Source organism: Neoarius graeffei, chromosome 2 (assembly GCF_027579695.1).
Source record: "Neoarius graeffei isolate fNeoGra1 chromosome 2, fNeoGra1.pri, whole genome shotgun sequence".
Taxonomy (NCBI): Eukaryota; Metazoa; Chordata; class Actinopteri; order Siluriformes; family Ariidae; genus Neoarius; species Neoarius graeffei.
This window is the reverse complement of record NC_083570.1, coordinates 7,042,889-7,059,309: the sequence shown is the minus strand read 5'-3', so window position 1 is coordinate 7,059,309 and position 16,421 is coordinate 7,042,889. Positions and strand designations below refer to the sequence as shown.

At 39.2% G+C, this 16,421-nt stretch overlaps 1 pseudogene; it reads left to right on the top strand.

Moving 5' to 3' along the window:
- The first annotated feature begins 4,966 nt into the window (after positions 1-4,966).
- Positions 4,967-16,421, top strand: part of LOC132879421 (E3 ubiquitin/ISG15 ligase TRIM25-like) — a 53,541-nt pseudogene continuing 42,086 nt past the window's right edge.

Genomic DNA, 16,421 nt, shown 5'->3' with positions numbered 1-16,421 from the left:
ATTAAAGTAAATTGATGGTGTAAAATGAAAAATGGCATGTTAAAAGGTCATGCTGAGTTCAGTCATTTTTAAAAGGTCATGCTGAGTTTAGTCATTTTTTGTCCGAACACACTGGCATTGCTAGTAGTAAAGACTGGCGCTAGGAACTCAAAGATTAATTTTTTTCCACCCTTAAACAAGCTTGAATAAATTCCCTACTTCATTGATGGTACAACAAAGGTCCAAGCATTACAACTGAGGCACTGAGAAGTGTTTAAGTCTACTCATTGTTTATAAGCAAGAGCTTTTATTGAGGCAGACCTTTTTGTCATGAAAGTCGCCAGAATGTAGAAGAAGTGTACTGAAACAGCTTGCCATTGTAGTTTTAGAAGATAGAGTTCTCAAATTTAATTTCCCTTTAATATTTTATCAAAGCTTAAAGATGCACTAAATATTAAGGAAATTGATGTCTAATTGTTGTCTTACATTATGTTCATGTATGTAGGTAGCCTACTAAGCTAATCTGTCAATCATGTCAACCATCAAATTCCATGAAATTTCCACATTAATGACCTTGCAATCTTGGTTAATTTTAATTTTAACAGTGTGACAATGGTGAATTTGCATTGCTTGTATGAGAGAACATATAATTTAACATTTTAATTGCATTTATATTATGTTTTATCCCTGAGATATTGAAAAATCTCCAATCAGCGGCCATTTTGGACGCCATCTTGAATTTCTCAGAGAGCACAAGGTGGATTCCCGGGGACTTTTAGTATGTTATTCCTAAGGGTATTCTGAACATATTCGGAAAAATTCAGCTTGTTACTAATTTGTTCCGGGTTGGACTCAATTTTGAGCTAATGCTCTTGGGCTACAAGACACCTTCAGAAAGTTGATCTTTGCGATGGGATTAGATCCTTTAATGCTAGTAAAAAAGGATTTTTTGCACAAGTTGGAAAATTATCCATCTGTTGAGTTCCCTGTTAACATGATGAGCAAAGTATGGTGCTCCTCCACCTACAGGACTTACTCCAAGCTGAGACTCTACCACAGCTGTGTCCTCACAACTCTCCTATATGGTTTGGAATGCTGGAGGCTGACTGAGAACAATTTAACAAAGCTTTCCACGTTTCACACCAAGAGCCTCCGCCGAATTCTACGCATCTTCTGGCCCAAAACCATTTCAAACAAGGACCTGCTTGAAAGGTGTGGAGCCGAATCCTTGGCTACCATCCTAATGAGGAGACGCTGGAGGTGGATTGGCCATGTCATCCGCCAAGAAGCCTCCATTGTCAAGATTGCCTTACACTGGACACCAAAGGGAAAGCGAAGGAGGGGTCGTCCGAAGATCACATGGTGCCGGACGGTGGAGAAAGAAATGCAGCAGATGGGAAAGACCTGGAGCAGCATTTCAGTCATGGCGAAAGACTGGCAGAAGTGGAGGGATCACGTTACTGCCCTACATGCTACCCGGTGTAATGGGCATGAGTGAGTGATGAGTTGAGTTCCCTGACATCTCAAAGTACCTGGTGCTACAGCCATCATTCAGGACAGACAAATAAATGAAAACCTGGAAGATCATGGAGACGTACAACTTTTAATATGTGGCTGGGTTAAAGATCTGGGTTCAGTTGTTCAAAATATAGTTATTTCCATTAAAATTTGAACTTCCCGTTAGTTAAAAAATCGTTTCTTGAAGCTAATTGAACCAGACCATTAGCAAACCAATTGGTTTAGCCCTAACCAACATCACACCGTGTCAAAATCAATCCCACAATGCCACACCCACCAAGTCTCCTGACTTGGGAAAAAAACTGCTGCTTGCATAAAATCTAAGGGCAATGAGCACCTCAACGGACAATGCACGGCTTCTTCACGTTGGGTGTTCCAAATCTTTTTGAAACAAATCAAATATATAACGGAGAGATTCTCTATAAAATCGGTACCGATGTCGAAGTTCTGCCTCATTGTATCAAAGTAGCTTGTTTGGTCCTCGTCTGAATTGTTTTGGACGGCGTGCATTAACAATCGGGAACATGCGTGTTTGCCTTTTGAGCTGTGCGTAACCACTTGGGTAAAAGATAATGGAGGCTGGGACGTGCGTTAACTTTAACGGAGTTTTGAACAACAGTTTAACAGCAGGTTATATTTAACATCATGTTAAATAGTGATTGAACCATTGGTTAAAAGATAACCATGTTTTGAACAACCGGACCCAGGGGATCAGGACACTCCAAGATAAATCCTGTATCATTTTTTCTGGGGTAAGGAGGCAGTTTCAGGCTTTTTGTACGTGTCTTTGCAATGATCGCTAGGACGCTACACGGTTTAGTATCGGGTGAAAGCAAACCACAGCCACTCGATTCGCAATCTTCCCTGCTCTTCTCTTCCAGATAAATCAATCACAAAGATCCACAGAAACCCCTTTAAAGGAGAACTGAAGTCAATGTTGAATGTAGTTCGTTTTGTTCTCCGGCAGGCGTCGCTTATCCGCGCAATCTTCACAAGACTTGTGTGAGACTTCGAAACGTGAGGTGTCAGCCAGGTGTCAGTGCCGCCATTTTGAAAACTTGGATCCTCCCTCAGACACCCTCTGAAAACTGTTTTCCAAACGAGTTGAAATGACGATTACTGCCTACTTTTTTCAAACTTTCCTGATTGCTATCAAAACAAACAAAACTTCCGGCTTGATTATGTCAGCATTCGAAAGAGGGGGTGCGCGTCTTTTGACAACCCCTGTGTCTGAAATCGCTCCCTACTCACTATACAGGGCACTATATAGTGAGGACGCCATTTTGTAGCACTGTCCGAAACCTTAGTGAGGATTATTTACACCCTATACAGTGCACTCAAAGTATCCCACTGTAGGTGCAATTTGTGATTAAGTGATCAATCTCATTAAATCAGTCTCATTAAATCATTAGATCAATCTCATTAAATCAGTCTCATTAATAATGCCTTTAATTTTGGTGCTTAATAATAAATTATCAAACAGCTAAATTATGGTATATCCCAAATTATTTAATCACTACCAATGCAGCAATAATGGATCACTTACCATATTACACAACTCATATGCACCTTGGAATTCTTTGAGATTGAATGACTTCAAAGAATATGGAAGCAACACAGACACAGTTTAATAATTAATTGAATTTATTATAGTAAAGATAAAAATGAATAACAGCAGTTGAATACATTCAAATATGATATGGTCATATACTTGATGAGCTTGTGTGTGTGTGTGGGGGGGGGGGGGGGGGGCGGGGCTTGTGGCCCGAACAAAGGACTAGCCTTGGTTGCTAACTAAGACAAAGGAATGTTATCTAAGGTGTGTGTGTGTGTGTGAGAGAGAGAGTGTGGAGGAGGGGTCACCACGTGTTTCTTTGTAGAACAAAGGGTTAGCTGTGGTAGCTAATCCACTAGCTTATAGCATTACTAAATCCACTGAAATCTTGATGAGGTCAAAATATGTGTAATAATGAAATTAAAGGTTAGAAAGGATAGCAAGAGCATGCAAAAGCCTATCTATTAACAATTGAGCGATCAACACAAATAGAACAATAATCAATTCAACACCCTAAGTGTCTGCAGTGTGCACAATTAAACAATTCCTGAGTTTAAATTCACACTACTTCATAAAGCTAATTCCTAAGACTAGTCTTGTGCCCAAAAATGCCAGTCTTACTTCAGTATCTTGCTTCCAGTGCAAGATTATAGAGGTGTTCCGAGACTTTTGGAGTCCACAGGAGCACGTGAGTCGATTCCGTGGAGGGCGGAGAGAATTTCTTGGTCCAACGCTTGTTGTTCGTGAAGAAAAGTCTCTGATCAAACAATGTGCACAGCGATTTAGTTAGAAGGAATCCGGTCGCTTCTAACTTTTAATCAAACTGCTTTGGGCGGCAGTTTTGTAACGTTACCTCTGATAGACAAACAAACCGGCTGTAGCTCAACCGAGAGAGAGAGATAGGACGATTTAAGTAGTTCTACCGTGGCCAATGGTAAACAAAAACCGCGCTGAATTCTTTTGCTCAGGAGAAAGACGTCTTTATCTTGGGGGCTTGGAGGAGCGGATCTCCTTGTGTCCATGTGCTGATCTCACATGGCGCCAAAAGAGATAGAACGGAAGTTTGCTCAGTTACTTATGGCTTCGTGGAGGATGTGACGTACGTAGGTGATCCCGCCCAGGCGTGACGTAGGTCACCGTGGAAGTTATTGATGGTAGTTGTAGTCCTAAAAGACGAGACAGGCGGTACCTACACCACAATGCATCACGAATTGTTTTTTTTTTTACATTCACACAGTTGTATAATTATCATTCGAAGTTTTCAAATATTTTCAAATGATCAAATGCATTCAGGAGTGACATTGCTTTTTTGCATTTCATCCGCTTTAAGGCAGTGAGAGTTTTCTACAAGATGTTTTTTTGAACAGAGTGAAAAAAGGCTTTACTTTTTTCCATTTTGAGCAGTGAATGAAATATTTCGAGAGCAATAGTAAATTATTCATAACATAGTCCGCTTGTGAATCCTTCAGACTTGTCCCAAATGTTATGTTGTCCAGGGTAAGTGTGTCCTGTAGCTGCATTTTAGAAGAAAGCCAGTCCAAAAAGTCCTCCCAAAATGTTTTTGTGTAAATACATTGAAAGAAAAGATGGTCCGTAGTTTCAATATCTGATTCACAGAAAATATAGTTGTTATCAATACTGTCAATATTGAACCTCACTCTTAGCATTCCACTGGATGGATAAATCTCATTCAAAATCTTAACATGCGCTTCCTTCACCTTTAGACTTACAACCCCAATTCCAAAAAAATAATCCTAATTAATCCTAATCAGCGCAGCTACATAGGTTATATTTCTGCACTGAAGGGAGATGAAATGGTTAATAGAGGAGTGTTCATGAGTGTTTGTGGTCCTCCTCTCTCTCTTTCACACACAGAACCAGGAAGTGACTCATCATTTCAGAGAAAACAAAACTGATCTCTCTCTCTCTCTCTCTCTCTCTCTCGTTGTGATTTCAGGAAAATGGCCGAGGCCAGTATTTCAGTAGATCAGCTTTCTGTGGACCAGTTCATGTGTCCAGTGTGTCTGGATCTCCTGAAGGATCCGGTGGCTATCCCCTGTGGTCACAGTTTCTGTAAGGTGTGTATTAATGGCTGCTGGGATCAGGAGGATCAGAAGGGCATCTACAGCTGTCCTCAGTGCAGAGACACTTTCACGACAAGGCCTGTTCTATGCAGAAACAACATGCTGGATGAAGTGGTGGAGAAACTGAAGAAGACTGAAGTCCAAGCTGCTTCTCCTGCTCACTGTTACGCTGGACCTGGAGATGTGGAGTGTGATTTCTGCACCGGGAGAAAACACAAAGCCGTCAAGTCCTGTCTGATGTGTTTGGCTTCTTATTGTGAAACTCATCTGAAACCTCATCTTGAACGTCCTGCTTTGAGAAAACACACATTAATTGAAGCCTCGGCAAAACTCCAAGAGAAGATCTGCTCTGAACATAACAAGCTGATTGAGATCTACTGTCGTACTGATCAAATATGTATTTGCTCTTTGTGCATGTTGGAGAAACATAAAGACCATGACGCTGTTTCAGTTGCAGCAGAAAGAGCTGAGAAACAGGTGAGAACTAGAAATCTTTCCAGAATTAAATCATCTTAATTATAGTTTCCCATCTAGAAACAGGTGCTTTAGTCAGTGATATGATTTGAACTTTAATTTCAATGTGTGTATCAGGGCTTTACATTAACTTTTTTGCTCACCGGCCACTGTGGCTAGTGGTTTTCCCGAGTCACTAGCCATTCAGCCTTTTCACTAGCCACAATTTTGTTGCCAGGAAATTGCAGTTTTTTCTTCACCATGATGCGTTAAAGTTTGGAAGATCTAGATTTAATTATGAATGGCAGCATATTATGTATCTCTACAGTAGCACTCAATACTCAGTGCTGTTAAGGTCGCTCCCTATATGGAAACATGCAACCAGTTGAGACAAAAATATAAACAGAGTATTCTGTTTATTGAACTCAAATTCAAGCCCCTTACAATATGAAATATCGTATAATATGAAAAATAACATTCAGTACAACTGAACTGATTCTAATATTAAAAGTCCAATTCAAAACATTTATCACTGAAAAACATTTGATGTTTTGATATGCAAGTATTACTGTATGTGTATTATTATGTATATTATGTATTATCTATTAGTGTGTGTGTGAACATGTGTAGAGAGAGACATTAAATGTCCTCATTACATTCATCATCAGATGAGTCTGAATGGTCCATGAAAAATGGTCTTCGTGACCTGAGGCTTCCAGCAGGCCATAAGTTGATAGCTGGGGCGAGATCAACTTCTTTCCAATCGCGTGAACGTTTCTAAACAGCAGCTCCATCCTCTCCAGCTCAGCCGACTTCATGACAGCCAGGGACTGAAAGCAATGCTGTCCTGTAGTGAACCAGCCGTCTTCGCCTGTTTTGATGTTATAGTACCGATGTGTGCATTTGACTTTTCGTGGTCCTTTATAGTTTCGAGTTTAAAATTACTGGTGCCTGTCTTTGCCAGACTTTCTACAGTCTTCGCAGTACAGGGTATTTTCGGTTTTGCTATGAACTAGCCAATCTCACCGGAACTTCCATTTGTCATTGAACTGTCTTATCTTTGTATTAGCGTCTTGTTCGTCTCCATGGCCGGAGCCAGCTATGAGGCCCCCACGGTCTGGACCTCGGTCATTTTTAAGAGCTGAAAATACATTTGTACGCTAAATATTCAACTGGATAAAAAATAAAGAATAACATTAAAACATCTCCGTAAAAAGTGCATTGATAATTATGTTAAACGTTGATTCTGTCTTCTGTGTGTGTTTGGTGTGCGCGGCTCTGAGACCAAGAACACAAACGCGAATGAGCGCGCAACTCGGCGGAGGAACGCAGTGCAGGAGGCACAGGGTTTTCATGGGAACCATCAGCTCACTTTCATCAAGCTGTTCAATTTACATTTTCGAAGCAGCGCAGTTGTAGCCAGACACGCAGCTTGTGAACAGGCAAGGCAGGCAACTGTTTGGGGCCCCCTGGCCCAGGGGCCCCCTGAGAGTTGGGGCTAGCGGGCTTATTTATTTTGTTTTTTATTGTTTTTATTGTTCTTTACCATTGTATTTTCACATTTGGAATTTAAAAAACTTTGGTTTCATACATTTTTCATTGGTGTCAGATTATTTAAAACAGATGAATAATTTAAAATAATTAAAAAGGAAATGTTAAAAATTAACTGTCAGACAAGAAACTCGTCATATTTAATGAAAATTCAACGTCGTAGACGCCACAGTTTGGGGAGAGAATTTTAGGGGAAGCTCGGCTTCCCTTGTTGTCTCTGAGAAATCGCCCCTGACTCCCAGATATGTCAAAGGACCAAATGTGGTTTTAAATGGATGTGAAGCATGAGTACAATTTCCCGTCAGATCATTGATTGGGAATAAAACACTTTTTGTAAAATTATTTTTGTAGCCAGATGATTTTCCAAATTCAGAAATCAAAATCAGAAATGATATCTAAACACCTTGGGATTGAAAGTTCTAGATCGGATATTAAATCGTCTGCATATAATGAGACTTTATGAGTCAACCCACCCCGAATAATACCCTGCACATCATTGTCGGAATGTAACTTCACAGCGAGTGGTTCGATTGCCAAATCAAAAAGGAGGGGAGACAGAGGCCAGCCCTGTCTTGTACCACGATAAAGGCGGAAATAAGATGAATTTAAATTGTTAGTCCTAATTCTTGCTTGGGGTGCTGCATACAACGTTTCGATCCAGGAGACGAACACTGAGCCAAAGCCGAATTTACGCAAAGTATTAAAAAGATGTCCATATTCAATTCGGTCAAATGCTTTGTGTGCATCCAATGAGATCACAAACTCTGATTTTTTGGTTGAATGTTTAGAGTATATTATATTGAAAATCCGCCGAAGATTGTGAAACGATTGCCTGCCCTTTACAAACCCCATCTGGTCCGCATGTACAATTTTTGGAACTATTGACTCCAATCTCAAAGCCAGAATTTTTGTACGTATTTTGTAATTGTAGGTAAGAAGGCTAATTGGACGGTACGATTCGCATTTGGTAGGGTCTTTCCCCTTCTTAGGGATCATTGAAATTGTGGTCTGAGTCATAGACTCTGGAAGATTCTTCTGTTTGAGTGATTCACTATAAACAGCGGATAGCAAAGGTGTCAGCTTAGTAGCAAAAGCTTTGTAGAATTCAATTGAGTAGCCGTCCGGGCCAGGAGCTTTTCGTTTTTTCATAGATTTGATCGCTTGTCCGATCTCTGCTTCAGAAATAGGTTGCTCTAACGAGATCTTATCTTCGTCAGTTATTAGTTAGTTAGTTAGTTTATTAGGATCCCCATTAGCTGGACACAGACCCAGCTATTCTTCCTGGGGTCCAACAATAAAATCATATACAGTTAAAATTCTATACAATTCAATACATTCATTCAATCAATCATCAATTGAAGAAAAAAACCATATAATTTAATTACTTTAATAATGATTTTAAACCTGAAAAATCTCTACCTCAATTCTATATTAACCTATTTTATATATGATAGGCTCAGATATTTTTTTACATGTTTTTTTAAAACCACTTTACTATTCAATGTAGTTAACTTAATTGGCAGCTTATTCCGTGCTTTAATTGATCTGTATTCAACAGTGCGTATAAATGCATTAGTATTAATCTTTGGGACGCTCAGTCGCCCTGCTGCTGCAAGCCTTGTGTTATATGTATGAATGTCACAACTTTTATAGAGCAGATTATAGTGATTTAATGGAGTCTTGTTATGTAAAACTGCCCAGGTTGATGTTAATAAGGAGACATAAAACCTATCCTCCACTCTTAACCATTGTAAAACTGAGTGCATGTAATGGATGTTTGTTGTGTAGGAACATTGAAAAACGAGACGTGCTGCCTTGTTTTGGACTCGCTGAAGTTTAGTAAGGTGATCTTTGGTGGCATTTGACCACACAATATTACAGTAATCCATCTGCGCTAAAACCAAAGAGCATACAATCCTCTTTCTAAGTTCCTGGGTAAGGAACTGGCCACTACGTCTGAGTAATGCCAAGCCACTACTCATTTTCTTAATCATGTGGTCAATCTGTTTAGACCAGGACAGTCTGGAATCTATGATGACTCCAAGTAGCTTTACTTCCTTTAACTGTTCAATTTGTTCTTTATTAATACCGAGATTAAGTGCTGGGTCATGACTCAATGAATGACTAGAGCCAAAAACAATACTTTTAGTTTTTGATATATTGAGAACAAGTCTATTTTGTTTTATCCATCTTTCTATTGCTCCTAGCACCTTATTTAAAACATGTGTCAGTTTGGCTGATGTTTTTGCAGATGTATAAATGGAAGTATCATCTGCATACATTACAATTTTTGCGTTTTGTACAGCTAAAGGTAAATCATTTGTAAAAATGGAGTACAACAAAGGTCCTAAACAGCTGCCTTGTGGCACACCACAGTCTACATTCACACTACTTGAGAAACTGCCATTAAAATAAACTTTCTGGGATCTATTTGTTAGATAGCTGTTAAACCAATTTAAAGCTGACGTTTTGAAACCATACCTCTCCAACTTTTGAAGTAACAATCCATGATCAATGACATCAAATGCTGCAGTGAAATCTAACAAGACAGCACCACATATTTTTTTATCAATTTCTCGCAGCCAGTCATCAGTCATTTGGGTTAAAGCTGTACATGTTGAAAACCCTTTTCTGTAGGCATGTTGAAATTCTGTTAACAGATTATTCTCAGAAAAATAAAATTGTATTTGATTAAAAACAATTTTCTCAAATATTTTACTAAGTGCAGGGAGCAAACTTATTGGTCTGCTATTTGATGGTGTAAAAGTTTTCTTTTTATCTTTAGGTAGTGGTATAATTTTTGCTTCCTTCCAAACTTGGGGAAAAATGCCACTCTTTAAGCTGACATTGAATATGTGGCATATGGGGTGGGAGATGTAACTCACTGCCATTTTCAGAAACTTTCCATCTATATTGTCAATACCTGCTTGTTGGTCCTTGCAAGATGCATTAATTAACTTGCTTACCATGTCTTCCTCCACTTTGGCAAACTGAAAGCTGCAAGATTGCTCCTTAATTAGTTGCATTATCATAGGGTTGGAGTCATTACTCCCCTTTGATAATTGTTCTTTCCTTAATTTAGCCACTTTATTATGAAAAGTATTTAGATGATTGGCAATTTTTATTGGATCTGTGATGAATGTCCCATCATTCTCCATGAATGTTGGTTGTGAGGGTGTTTTATTCCCCAACATACTATTCAACGTTTTCCATATTTTTTCCCCATCACTGCTAAATTTACTTAACTGTGAAGTCAAGTATGCTCTCTTTTTCTTCAGGTTAAGTTTAGTGACATAATTTCTTAATTTACAATATTGTCTTCTATCAATTACGCTCCTGGTCTTGTTGGCTATTGCCTTTGCCTCATTCCTCAGTGCCATCTGTTGTTTAAGTTCTTTGTCCACCCAAGGTGCTCCAAAGGTTCTTACGGTCATCTTTTTAACCGGCGCATGCTGGTCTATCACCGGCACAAACTTGGACATAAATACATTTAATGCTGTGTCTGGTTCCTCCTCCTCAAGTACACTTGACCAGTTTATCTTACAAATGTCATTTAAGAAAGCCTCCTCGGAAAACCTTTTAAGAGTCCTTGTCAAAATGACTCTTGGCTTAGCCTTTGGTACACTTCCCTTCCTTGCAATAGCCACTAAATTATGGTCACTGTAACCTACAGGAACTGAAATAGCTTTCGAATATACTTCTTTTCTATTGACATAAATGTGGTCAATACAGGACGATGTCGTAATACCTCTTTTGTTGATGCTTATTCTAGTTGGCTGCTTCACCATCTGTTTTAAACTACATGAATTGGCTATGTTCATGAGCTTCTGCTTTAAAGGACAATGTGGTAGCAGCCAATCTACATTTAGGTCACCTGTTAGGATGACCTCCATGCTTAGGTCATATACCTGATCAAGCATACTATTCAAGTTATCTATATAACCAATATTTGCACTGGGAGGTCTGTAGCAACAACCCACCAATATATCCTTTTGATACGGTAAGTGGATTTGCAACCACCTTATTTCAATATCAGTTGGTTCTAGGTCTTCTCTTACTTTTACAGGAATGTGATCTTGAACATAAAAGGCTACTCCACCACCATGACAATTTCTATCTCGACGGTACATATTAAAACCTGAAATAGACATTGCAGCATTACTAAAAGTTTCGTCAAGATGAGTCTCTGAGATAGCCAGAATATGAACAGAATTAGAGGTTAGGAGTTCTTCAATGTCAGTGATTTTGTTTCTCAAACTGCAAATGTTCAAGTGAGCTACTTTCAGTCCCTTCTTGGGTAGCCCTGCAGTAGAAAACATTTGTGTCAGTAAAAAAACGAAAGTCCTTTTTTGAGTGTCATATCTTATTACTCGTCTGTGGAGTCTTTTTTCTCTCCTTGCCGGATTATTAGTTTGTCATAGCGCAGAAAAGCAATGTCTCCCCTCTCTCTGGCTTCTTTCATTTTAGGCAAGAGCTCCTTCCTTCTTTGTCTCACCGACTCTGGATAATCCTCATTTATAAAAATCCTAGTCCCCTTCAATTTTCTTGCGTTCCTTAGTACCATGTCTCTATCCTTTGTACGATGGAATCTCACGATGACTGGACGTGGCCTGCCTTGAGTGCCATTGCTAGAGATATTCACATTTCCAGTACGCCATGCTTGTTCCACTGTAATTGTCTTTGGGTCCAAGTTGAGTTTCTCTTTGAATATTTCCAGAACCTTTTCTTCTGTGGCTAAATTGTTCTCTTTTTCTGCCTCTGGAATTCCATCGATGATTATATTTGCTCTCCTTGCTTGCCTGTCGAGGATGTCAGCTTTTTCGTCCAATATCAGCATGGATTCAGCCAGTCGATCAATTTCTGTTCTTTGTGATTTACAGCTAGCTTGAATTCCTTTATTTTCACATTTAATATCATCCAACTCCTTTTGTGTTAATTGTAAACTTGTTCTTAAGTCTTGCAAGTCTTTTAGCATGTCATCAATCCTTTTATTACATGTCTCCATAATGGTACTAACACAAGTTTTAAAATTGCTTTCCTGCTGTAATAAAAGTTCTTTGTAAAAGAGTTTTTGTTGTTCCAGCAGATGTACCATTGATACAGTTTGATCATAGTCTTTCTCCCCTCTTTCTTTGTTCCCCTTCCCACCAGCCATTTTGTCTTGGGTCTAGACCCAACACCAGCTCTAGTTAAAAAAAACAGTCCCAGACTTTCCAAAATCTTCCAAATTTGCCCCAACAAGGTTTCAGTTCTTCTGCTTAAAAGCTCCTTTAAAAAGATTTGTTATCAAAGCAAGGATTACAGAGATATTTGTGGATTTATTTTACCCAATTCAGCAGCACAACAGGTAACTCTCCAAACAGGAAGTGAAACTCTCCAAACAGGAAGTGATTTACCAGTAGGTAGGTAGTGGATGAATAATAAAAAGTTATGGGTGGAAGAATAATATTATCTAAAAACTTTGATCTTGGGAACAGTCTGAAGAATACAGGGATGAGTAAAATATTTTAAATTGGTCATTAATGTCTTTGGGATCTGATTTCTTTTCCCCATTTGCTGATTCAATTTCAGCAATAAAATTGTTAGCTGAATATTGACGCAGCTGACGGGAAAGTAGTCAACTTGCCCGTTCCCCATGTTCATAGCAATTTTGTCTGGACTTTAAAAATTTCTCACTTACTTCTTTAGAGGTAAGGAGGTCAAATTCTGTTTGTAATGCTATACGCTTTTTGCGGAGATCAGATGTAGGCGCAAAGGAATGTTGCTGGTCTACATCCTGAATTAATTTAATCAGCTCATTAAATTTTTTTGATCTGTTTCTGTTGAGACGGGCAGTGTATTCAATTATGTGTCCCCTGATATAAACTTTAAGAGTTTCCCAAAGTGTTAAGATATTGGTATCTGGTAACTGATTTGTTTCAAGAAAAAAATCAATTTGAGAATCAATGAATTCAACAAAATGTTCATCAGATAGCAAGGAAGAATTAAATCACCAATTCCACTGAAATGGTATTCTATTCTGAAGACATAGTTCTAAAACAACAGGAGAATGATCAGAAATAACTATGCTTTCATAGCTGCATGATTTTACAAGTTGAAGCAAATTTTGATCTATTAAAAAGAAATCAATTCTGGAATATGATTGATGGACCGCAGAGAAAAAAGAAAATACTTTGGAGGAGGGATTTTTAAATCGCCATGGGTCCACTACACCGCTGGATCGGCAAAACGCATTTATGGTGGAAGCTGATTTGGAAAGTGAGGTAGTTGAAATTCTGGAACAATCCAGTATGGGGTTAAGGACCGTGTTTAGGTCCCCTCCGAGAATCAGATGGTGTGAACCCAGCTCGGCCAAACAGCACTTGAAAAAAATTTGCATTGTCCCAGTTAGGAGCGTATACACTAATTAGGACCACTCGTTTATCATAAAGCTTACCCTGCACCATGACATAGCGCCCATTTTTATCCCCTAAGACTTTGGTGTGAATAAATTGTACATCTTTACCTATTAAAATAGCTGTACCCCGGTGTTTTGAATCAAGTTCAGAATGGTACACCTGTGACACCATTCCTCTCTTTAGTTTCATCGCATCCTTAGTGCGCAGGTGAGTTTCCTGCAAAAATGTTATTTCTGCTTTCAGTTTGCTAAGGTGTGAAAAGACCTTACTTCGCTTAACTGGATGATTGAGTCCCCTCACGTTCAAACTAACAAATTTGGTTGATGATCTGTTTGTGTTATCCATGGAGCCCATTATTGGTAGTCAAAGACTGAATAGGTCTAGATGAGAATACTCTTTGGCACATCCGCTTTACCTCTGGGAGAAAAAAGAAAGAAGGGAAAAAAGGGAAAAACAAACAAAATATCGAACAAGATACGTTACAAAATGCAATAAGAACTATTAAATCCCCCCCAGAACAACAACCCACTGCTGGTCCCTCCCCAACTGAGAGACTGCACCCACCCAACCACCATGAAGGATATAACACCCGCCTTACCTAATGGAGCTAAAACCCCACATGTACCTTGTATGTATCTAGTTAGTTTATAAGAACAGAAATCAACAAGAACCTTATGTTAACCAATCCTGTTTATATGTAATACTTAACAGTTGTTGCACTGTGAGCCACCAGAAAAATAGTGAAAAATATATATTTATATTAAAGTAAATTATATTAGTAAATAATCAAAACAAATTAAAAAATATGTAAACTGTAAAAAAGATGGATAAATTAAAATAGAAAAAGAAAATAAAACATAACAAATAAAAGAAAAAATGAGTGAAATAAAAAAATTATAAATATATAACTATGCCTTGCAGAACAGTAAGCCTAATTTCAAAGCCTGACAATACCTCCATAACATTAACAATAAACTGATCCAATATCAAACAATACAATCCAGTACCAAATTACCACAAAATGCAAAGTGAGAGCATCTTGACCGCAGTTGAAGTTAATCGCCAATAGTCCACATTACAACTCTGTAAGACCTTTAACAAAAGCTGTTGCTTTCGTCCGGTCGGTGAAGGACTTCTGTTCGCCATCTGGAGTTGTGATTATCAGTTTCGCAGGATATAAAAGTCCAAACTTCACATCAACGCAGCGTCGCAGTAGTTGTTTTACCGGTCCAAAAGCTGCTCTCTGACGTGCCACTGATTGTGTGTAGTCGGGATACACTCTGATGTTATCACCATCCCCTGAAACAAGCATTTGAGACGCCAGCGCCTTTTTTAGAATATTATCCTTCTCTTGGTAATAATGGCACTTTACCACGAAGGCTCTTGGTGGCTGGTCTCTGCCTGGGATTTGTTGTAGAGTACAGTGAGCCCGGTCTATCACTGGTGGCATATCAAGTTTCAGTACTTCTTGGAGCAGTCCCACAATAAAAGTACTCATTTTGGCCCTGTTTTCCCGACCTTCTTCTAATCCCGAAAATGCGTAGATTGCACCTCCGTGATCGTCCTTCGAGATCCTCAGTCTTAGCTTTTAAACTCACTATTTCCTTTTTCAGCTCCAAAACTTGTTGTTCTAAGTTAGTGATCTTATCTGAATGAGTATTGGCAGCCTCTTCTAAGCTAGCAGTGTGTTCATCCAGTATGCGAACCTTACTGTTAGCTTGCTCGTTAGCTGCTTTCATCTCTTCTCTCAGCATACTGATTTGCTTGCGCATCACATCATTTTGAATGTCAGCTTTCTCGTCCATTTTAGCCAAAAACTCAGATCTCATGGCTTCAATCGCTTGTAAGACTGCCGACTGCTCCATGTATGCAGTCTCGTTAACTTTAGCACCGCTAGCTGTTTGTTCGTTATCTTTGGTGGGGCCAGCCTTCTTCGGAGGGGTCATGCTTCATCAAAAAAGTCCGTAAAACTTACCGAAGTAGAAAAAGAGACTCACCTTTCAACTGTTCCCATTCAAGTTACATATATTCCATACCTCGAAGGTTCTTGTCGACCAATTTTCAGGCACATGTGGGAGCAATCGCAAAATACGTCTACATTCCTCAAGGCTCTTCCGGGACCCGGCTCAAACGTTCTTTAGGGGTGAAGATTGGTTTAAAGGTGTCACGAGGAAAAAGCTGTTCAAGTGAAACAATTGTAATTTATCAACAAGGCTGAAAGTTGTGCTTGAGGTGTCAGTAGGTGGAAAAGTCCAGAAAATTAAGATCCATTCTGTGAGTATTTCATGAAATCAGGGGCAATTTCTCAGAGACAACAAGGGAAGCCGAACTTCCCCTAAAATTCTCTCCCCAAACTGCGGCATCTACAACGTTGAATTCTCATTAAAACAATAACTTGCATAACATAATATATGCCCAAGATTGTATTTACGTTCATAACTATCCCTATGTCATCCTGTAACTTATTTGAGTGATGTCTGATGAACTTGCAGTTCGCTACGAGAATCACCTTTGCTGCCAGGCTGTAACCTTTCTTATTTCAATGGGCTCTATGGACTGGCAGCCGGGTATCCGTTGCAGTCTACGAGACGGCTCTGAACAGCCAATTTCAGCTAGTTGTTATTGGTTAAAATCGACAAAATCATCACTTCCAGGGAAGCCGGGTATCTCTGGGGGTAAACGGGACATGGGCGGGCCAAGAAGCCGGGCTGATAAAGGATTATTGGAGGTCGTGTTTGAAAGACATGAGGAGGGCAGTAGCTGTACTTCGGCGAGGAACACGGAAGCATGATCAGTCAGTCCCTAGCGGATGTCGAGAAAGGGTAGTCGTGTGCCAAAGTGCTGTCCGAATTTCTTTTCATATAAACGTTTCTTCTCATTGAT